At 38.4% G+C, this 9,458-nt stretch overlaps 1 pseudogene; it reads left to right on the forward strand.

Moving 5' to 3' along the window:
- The first annotated feature begins 7,999 nt into the window (after nucleotides 1–7,999).
- Nucleotides 8,000–9,177, forward strand: LOC109437850 (calponin-3; annotated as a pseudogene).
- The last annotated feature ends 281 nt before the right edge of the window (nucleotides 9,178–9,458 follow it).

Genomic DNA, 9,458 nt, shown 5'->3' on the forward strand with positions numbered 1-9,458 from the left:
AGCAGAGACATATGGTGGGGGAACTGAGTTGTCTGGCTTGGGACAGGGGCTGGAGAAGTGGCTTTTTCCTGGACGGGGGAGCTGGAGGAGGTCATTGTTTCTTTGTTGAGCCCTCCCCCTTCCCAGCATGCGAACACAAGTGGCCGCCATTTCTGAGTCTCTGCTATTAGTTCATAATGCCATGGTGATTGAGACCTGGCCCTGCCCAACTTTTGGACACACCCAGGCTGCTTTCAGTGGCTTTTTCATGCAGACCGCCTGCCTTGGCTCAAGCTGCAGACTTTCCTAGGGTCTCTCAAAGGTTTGTGGAACCCAGACAAGTAGGATCTGGCTTGAGCATGTCCTGTACATTTAGCCGAGCAGCCCTAAGCCGGCACTAGCAGCAGCCAGCCTTGGCTGGTGGCTTGGCCTCTCAAGACGCTTCCAAGCATGGCACAGATGGCAGTCATCTGCGGATTTCTTTCTGGCTCCCACTGGGTGGCCCCGGGTGGGGCACGGGCTGTGGCTGAAGTAGACCTTTAGTGGATCCCCTTCAAGGTGATCCTGGGGCTGGCGCCCCAAGTGGCCAGCTTCAAAACGAGCTGGAGCATTACCCAGCCACCTCCAAGTACAACACACCCAAGGGGCAGATTGGGCAGACCCTGCTCTGTAGGGTCAGCCCCTGCACAACAACTCTTCCAGTCTTCACAAACAGGGAGCCCGAGGGTCAGTCCTTCCTATTGATGTGCAATTATCAACCAAAGCTCAACTACAAGAGGAGGGCTCACACAATCCACACAAGGGACACACCTAGAAAGTTTGGCTCAGGTGACCAGAAAGACTGCACCACTGAACCCCACAGCACACCTAATGCATAAGGCCACTCTACTAAGACCAGAAGACAAAGCAGCCCCACCTAATACATAGAAACAAACACAGGGAGGCAGCCAAAATGGGGAGACAAAGAAACATGTCCCAAATAAAAGAACAGAACAAAGCTCCAGAAAAAGAACTAAGTGAAACGGAGATAGCAATATATCAGACACAGAGTTCCAAACATTGGTTATAAGAATGCTCAATGATTCCAGGGAGAGCTTCAACAGAGAGATAGGAAGCTCCATAAAAACGGAGATGGAAACCATAAAAAAGAACCAGTCAGAAATAAAGGATATAATAGCGGAAACAAAGAATATATTACAGGGAATCAACAGTAGATTAGATGAAGCAGAGGATTCAACCAGCAATGTAGAAGATAAGGTAGCAGAAAACACTCAACAAGAACAGCAAAAGAAAAAAGAATCCAAAAAATTGAGGAGAGTTTAAGGGGCCTCCAGGACAATATCAAGCATACCAACATTCACATTATAGGGGTACCAAAAGAAGAAGAGAGAGAAGGAATTGAAAACCTATTTGAAGAAATAATGACAGAAAACTTCTCTAACCTGGTGAAGGAAATGGATATATCACAAATCCAGGAAGCACAGAGAGTCCCAAACAACATAAACCCAAGCAGGCCAACACCAAGACACACCATAATTAAAATGCCAAAGGTTAAATACAAAGAGAGAATCATAAAAGCAGCAAGAGAAAAGCAGTTAGTTACCTACAAGGGAGCCCCCATAAGACTGCCAGGTGATTTCTCAACAAAAACTTTGCAGGCAAGAAGGGAGTAGCAGGGAATATTCCAAGTGATGAAAAGCAATGATATTTAACCAAGATTGCTCTATCCAGCAAGGCTGTCACTTAGAATTGAAGAACAGATAAGGAGCTTCCCAGACAAGAAAAAGCAGAAGAAGTTCAACACCACCAAACCAGTATTACAAGAAATCTTAGAGGGACTTCTTTAAGATGGGAGGGGTGTTAAGGATGGGTGAAAGGGGAGGGGATTAAGAAGTACAAATTTGTTGTTACACAGTAGTCATGGGGATGTAGGTTATAGCATAAGGAATATAGTCAATAATATTGTAATAACTAGCTATGGTGTCAGATGGGTACTAGATCTATCAGGGTGATAGTTGGGAATGGGGTTCGGGGCAGGGTGCAAAAGGTGAAGCCATTAACAAATAATTGATAGTTAATACAGTATGGGGAATATAATCAACAATGTTGAAGATCATGTAAGGTGCCAGATGGGTACTGGACTTATCAGGGGGATCACTTCATAGACTGTGTAGATGGCTGACCACTGTGCTATACACCTGAAGAGCTGAAGTAGAATAATATTGAATGTCAACTATAACTAAATATATAGGTATATATAGTCACAAGATGTGGAGTACAACATAGGGAAGACAGTCAATAGTATTGTAACAGCTGTATAAGATGTCAGAGGGTTAGTAGCTTGGGGGGTGAGTTATCACTTTATGAGGGATTTAAATGTCTAACTATTACATTGCTTTGTACACCTGAAACTAATAAAAAATTTTTGAAAAGGCAATCACAGGATGTAAAGTACAGCATAAGGAATGTAGTCAGTAATATTGTAACAACTATGTATGGTGTCAGATGGGTACTAGATTTATTGGGGTGATCACTTCCTAAGTTATGTAAATGTATAATCACTATATTGTATAGCTGAAATCAATATAATACTGTATATCACTGCAATTAAAAAATAAAAAAAATTTAAAGATTGAAAAAAAGATACTCTGAGACAAATGAAAATGACCCAAAATCTATGGGACACAGCAAAATCAGTCCTAAGGGGGAAATTTATAGCAATAGAGGTCCACCTCGTGAAATGAGAAAAATATCATATAAATAATCTAACTTTACACCTAAGGGAGCTGGAAAAAGAATAGCAAACAAAGCCCAAAGCAAGTAGAAGGAAGGAAATAATAGAGTTCAGAATGGAAATAAATTATATAGGGGCTAAAAAAGTATATACAAAACATCAATGACACCAAGAGCTGGTTTGTTGAAAAGATAAACAAAATTGATGAGCTTTTAACCAGAAAAAGAGAGAAGACACATATAAAATTAGAAATGAAAGAGAAGTGACAACTGACACCACAGAAATACACAGGATTATAAGAAAATACTACTTGCAATTACACACGAACATATTCGACAAATTGGAAGAAATGGATAAATTCCTAGAAGCACACAATCTTCCAAAGCTGAATCAAGAAGAAACAGAAAATCTGAACTGACCGATTGCTACTAATGAAGTAGAATCAGTAATCAACAAGCTTCCAACAAACAAAAGTCTTGGAGCAGAGGGCTTCACAGGTGAATTTTACCAAATATTCAAAGAAGAATTAACACCTATTCTTCTCAAACTTCCAAAAAATTCAAGAGGAGGGAGGCCACTGAAGCTCATTCTATGAGGCCACCATTACCCTGATTTCAGAACCAAAGGCAGAGATTATATATATACATATATATACATATACGTATACCAATATCTTTGTTGAACATAGATTCAAAAATTCTCAACAAAATAATAGCAAACATAATTCAGCAATACATTAAAAAGATTATTCATCATGATCAAGTGGGAATTATCCCTGGGATGCAGGGTTGTTTCAATATTTGCAAATCAATTCCTGTGATACACTACATAAACAAAATGAAAGATAAAAATCATATCGTCATATTAATAAATGCAGAAAAAGCATTAGACAAAATCCAGTGCCCATTTATAATAAAAACTGTCAGCAAAGTGGGAATAGAGGGACCATATCTCAACATAATAAAGGCCATATATGACACACAGTTAATATCATATCCAGTGGGGAAAAGCTAAAAGCGTTCTCCTTAAGATCAAGAACAAGAACTGCCCACTTATACCACTTTTATTCAACATAATACTGGAAGTCCTAGCTATAGCAATAGACAAGAAAAAGAAATAAAAGGCAACCAAATGAGAAAGGAAGAAGTAAAACTGTCATTATTTGCAGATGACATGATATTATATATAGGGAACCCCAGAGAGTCCACCAAAAATTATTAGAACTGGTAAAAGAATTTAGTAAAGTAACAGGATACAAATTTAATATTCAGAAATTGGTTACATTTTTATACACAAATGAATTATCAGAAAGAGAAATTAAGAAAACAATCCCATTTACAATTGCATCAGAAAAAAATAAAATACTTAGGAATAACTTTAACCAAGGAAGTAAAAGACCTGCACTCAGTAAATTATAAGACACTGAAGAGAGAAATTGTGGAAGATACAAATGAATGGGAATAATACCATGCTTATGGATAGGAAGAATTAATATAGATAAAATGTCCATACTACCCAAAGCAATATATAGATTCAATGCAATCCCTATCAAAATACCAATGTTATTTTTCACAGAACTAGAACAAATAATCCTAAAATTTATATAGAACCATAAAAGACCTCGAATAGCCTTGGGAATCTTGAGAAAGAAGAACATAGCTGCAGGTATCATACTACCTGATATCAAACTATATCACAAGGCTATAGTAATCAAAACAGAATGCTATTGGCATAAAAACAGACAATGGAACAGAGTAGAGAGCCCAGAAATAAATCCATACCTATATGGTCATTGAATCTATGACAAAGGAAGTAAGAATTTACATTGGGGTAAAGACAGTCTATTCAATAAATGGTGCTGGGAAAACTGGACAGATACATGCAAACAAACAAACAAAAAAACAAAAAAACCAGACCACCTTCTTATACCATACAAAAGAATAAACTCAAAATGGATTAAAGACTCATCTGTAAGACCCAACACCATAAAACTCTTGGAAGAAAATATAGAATATAAACTCTCAGACATTACCCTTAGAAATATATTTTTACTGATCTATCTCCTTGGGCAAGGGAAACAAAACAAAAAATAAACAAATGGGACTACATCAAACTAAAAAGTTTTTGCACAGCAAAGGAAAGTGTCAACAGAACAAAAAGATGTTCTACAGAATGGGAGAAGATATTTGCCAATGATACATCTGATAAGGGGTTAATATCCAAAATTTATTTTAAAAACTCATACAACTGAACACCAAAAAACCAAACAATCGAATTTAAAAATGGGCGGAGGACCTGAATAGACATTTCTTTAAAGAGGACATACAGATGACCAATAGATATATGAAAAGATACTCAATATCACTAATCATTAGGAGAAAACAAGTTAAAAGCACAATGATTTGGCACCTCACACCTGTCAGAATGGCTATCATCAATATATCAACAAACAACCTGTTGGTGAGGATGTGGAAAAAAGGGAACCCTTGTGCATTGTTGGTGGGATGGTAAATTTGTACAGCCACTATGGAAAATGGTATGGAGGTTCCTCACAAAATTAAAAATAAAACTATCTATGACCTATCAATTCCACTTCTGAGTATTTATCTGAAGAAATCCAAAACACTAATTTGAAAAGATATATACATCTCAGTGTTTATTGCAGTATTATTTACAATAATTGAGATATGGAAACAACCTAAGTGCCCATCAATAGATGATTGGATAAAGAAATGTGGTACATATATACAATGGAATATTACTTGGCCATAAAAAGAGTGAAATGTTACTATTTGCAACAACATGGATGGACCTAGAGGGTATCATGCTAAGTGTAACAAATGAGACAGAGAAAGACAAATACCATATGTTCGCTCTTATATGTGGAATATAAAGAATGAAATAAATGAACAAACAAAACAGAAACAGATTCATAGTTACAAAGGAAAAACTGAAGGTTGCCAGATAGGAGGGGTGTTGGTAGGCTGGGTGAAAAAGGTGAAAGAATTAAGAAGTATAAATGGTAGTTATAAAATAGTCACAGTGCTATAAATACAGCCTAAGAAATATAGTCAATAATATTGTAATAACTATCTATGGCTCCAAGAAGTAGTGACTAGACTAATAAGGGGATCACTTCAGAAATTATATAAATGTCTAATCACTATGCTGTACACCTGAAACTAATATAAAATAATATTGAATGTCAATTGTAATTGAAAAATTAAATGGGGAGAAAGCTGAAAGGAATAAAAAGTTCAAATTTCCAGTGACAAAATAAGTAAGTCATGGGGACGTAATGTACAGCACAGGAAATATAGTCAGTAATATTGTAGCAACATGTAAAGTGTCATATGGTTACCAGACTTATGGTGGTCACTTCTTTGGGTACATAAATGTACATGTACCACTTTGGGTATGTGTAAATGTTGAATTACTATGGTATACACCTGAAACTAGTATATTTTATGTTAGCTATATTTTAATACAAAATTTGAAAAGAATTCATAAACATCATCTCAAACTCTGTCAAAAAATAGAAGAGGAGAGAAAATTTCCTAAGTCATTATATGAGGCCAGCCCTACTCTTATTCTAAAACCAGACAATGACACTAGAAGAAAACTAAAGAGGATATATAGATGACACATACAGAATTGTACATGTGAAATCTATGTAATTTTACTAACAATTGTCACCCCAATAAACTTTAATTTAAAAAAAAGAAAACTACAGAGTAATATCCCTTATAAATATTGATACAAAAAATCCTCAACAAAATACCAGCAAACCAAATTGAGCAACATAGTTAGAGGATCATACACAAGGAGCAGGTGGGATATATTTCTGGAAGGCAAGCTTGTTTCAATACACAAAAATCAATGAGCACATTAATAAAATGAAGAAAAAAAACACATGATCCTTTCAATTGATGCAGAACAAGCACTTCACACAATTCAAAACCCTTTCTTGATTAAAAAACAACAACAAGCTAGAAACAGAGGAAAGTTCCTCAACATGATAAAGGACATATGTGAAATACCCACAGATAACATAATACTCAGTGGGAAACTGAGAGCTTTTTCTTTAACATCAGAAACAAGTTAAGCATGCCCACTGTCTCCTTTTCTATTTAATATAGTATTAGAATCTCTCTCTGGAATAATTTGGTAAAGAAAAGAAATAAAAAGTCATCAAATTGGAAAGGAAGAAATCTGAGTTCATATATGAGCTTAAATTTAGAAAACCCTAAAGATCCCACAACATTACAACTAATAAATTAATTCATCAAAATATCAGGATAAAAATCAACATGCAAAAATCAGTTGCATTTAGGGGGGAGTGTAGTCACACAACAGCCTAGCCAACTGTCCCCCCGTGTCTTTCCTTAAGGAAAGAAGAGTCTGTGAGACTGTGCCTTTCTGGGTCTTTGTTCCATCCTTATGTTTACACCTTATTTCTCTCTGTCTGGTCCTCAAAAGATGGTTTGCAGCCAAAGACGGGTAAGATATCTCACGGGAGATACAACCTAAGCCAGGCGGAACCGAGTGGGGACCCCAATGAGCTGCCTTAGAAGGATATGGGAAGGGGCCTTGCCTCCCCTTCCCCCTGCCTGGGAAAAGCTGTTGCCAGCTCTGCCTTTTCCCTGTCACCTGTTTGTGAGAGAAGTTACAAAAACAACAAAGATCAGTTCTCTCTACTTAGCTCAATGGAACTTACAAAATAAGAGACTTGACCCTTCTGACCCTGAGAAGGTACATACCTTAATTAGGACATTGTGGGACCTTGTGCTTCAGCTGTTGACTGACAAAAGGTGATTGAGATAAATATTTTTCTGTTATGATGTGTGAGTTTCAGAGACTGTGTAACAAACAATGTTGCTTTCTCTTGTTTTTGCATACCTATTCAATAAAAACCCCCATTCGGCCACATTCTGGGCTCCAGTCCTCTGAGACTGAGAGACCCCTGGCCTTCGGAGAGATTTAACTGCATTAAGTCTCTGTTTGTTTCTTTCTAAAAACTTAACCCAAACCGCCCCTTCTCGCACCCTCACTGCCCATGTTGCGCTGGACGCAACAGGGGAGTAGTGCCTGTGGGAGTCGGTAGTGGACAGGAGGTTCTGTGGGACCCAGTCAGACTGAGTCTCTATGCATCACATGTGGGCCTTCACTGCCAAGGGGACCAGGTCTGAGCATCTGGTGCTGCAGTCACTCTTCCAAGCCAGGAGCAGGGAAGCCAAGTGCCAAAATCCCCAAGCTGTGCTCAGCCTTTTCTTGCTGCTGACCACCATGGCCCACTTCAACAAGAGTCCTTCCTATGGATCCTCTGCGGAGGTCAAAAACAAGATTGCTTCCAAGTATGATCATCAGTCAGAAGATCTTTGCCATTGGATAGAGGAAGTGACAGGCATGAGCACTAGCACCAAATTTCAGCTAGGCTTAAAAGACTGCATAATCCTCTGCAAACCATAAACAAGCTACAGCCGGGCTCAGTGAAGAGGGTCAATGAGTCCTTGTTAACCTGGCCTCAGTTGGAAAATATTGGCAACTTTAGCAAACCTATACAGGCTTATGGTATGAAGTTACATAACATATTTGAAGCAAATGATCTTTTTGAAAACAAAAATGGGTGGCTTGTTGGCTCAGTGGTTAGAGCGCAGTGCTCATAACACCAAGGTTGCTGGTTCGATTCCCACATGGGCCACTGTGAGCTGCACCCTCCACAACTAGATTGAAAATAATGACTTTACTTGGAGCTAATAGGCCCTGGAAAAACACCCTGTTCCCCAATATTCCCCAGTAAAAAAATTTTAAAAATAAAAATAAAAACATGATGCAGGTTCAGACTATGCTGATGGCTATAGTAGGTCTAGCTAAAACAAAAGGCAACCATTGACACTGGAATTAAGTGTGCAGAAAAACAAACAAGATATTTAGATGAACGGTTATTAAAAGCTGGCCAAAGTGTAATTGGTTTGCAGATGGGAGTCAACAAATGCACCAGCCAGGCAGGTATGACAGCCTATGGGACGAGGAGGCATCTTTATGATTCGAAAATGTAAACTGATGAACCATTTGACTAGACCATGATTAGTCTGCAAATGGGCACCAACAAAGGAGCAAGCCAGGCAGGGATGTTCATGCCAGGTACAAAAGAGACATTTACAATCAGAATCTAATCTTACAATCAGTGGACAACTTGACAATTTCTCTACAGATGAGTACCAACAAAATCACTTCCCAGAAAGGAATGAGTATGTTTGGGCCAGGCAGCAAGTATATGATCCCAAATATTGCACTGCTCCAACAGAACCTGTTATTCACAATGGAAGCCAAGGAATAGGAACAAATGGGTTGAAATCAGTGATAGCGATTATCAGGCAGAATACCCAGATGAGTATTATGGCGAGTACTAAGATGACTACCCCAGATGTTACCAATATGGTGACCAAGGCATTGATTATTAGATTCACAGAGAGGAGCTTAGTATCTAGGTGATTGTTTTTATTTAGTGAGAACCAAGCTGTGGGGGCAAAGCCCCAGAAAGTAGTTTCCAGGCTCTCGGCCTCACACAGACAGGTGCTGGCTCAGGTAGTAAATGGCCATCAACTGTGATTGGATGGCCATCTGTAGTCACACAACAGCCTAGCCAACTGTTCCCCCATGTCTTTCCTTAAGGAAAGAAGAGTCTGTGAGACTGCCTTTCTGGGTCTTTGTTCCATCCTTATGTTTACACCTTATATCTCTC

This window comes from Rhinolophus sinicus, linkage group LG07 (genome assembly GCF_036562045.2).
Source record: "Rhinolophus sinicus isolate RSC01 linkage group LG07, ASM3656204v1, whole genome shotgun sequence".
Taxonomy (NCBI): domain Eukaryota; kingdom Metazoa; phylum Chordata; class Mammalia; order Chiroptera; family Rhinolophidae; genus Rhinolophus; species Rhinolophus sinicus.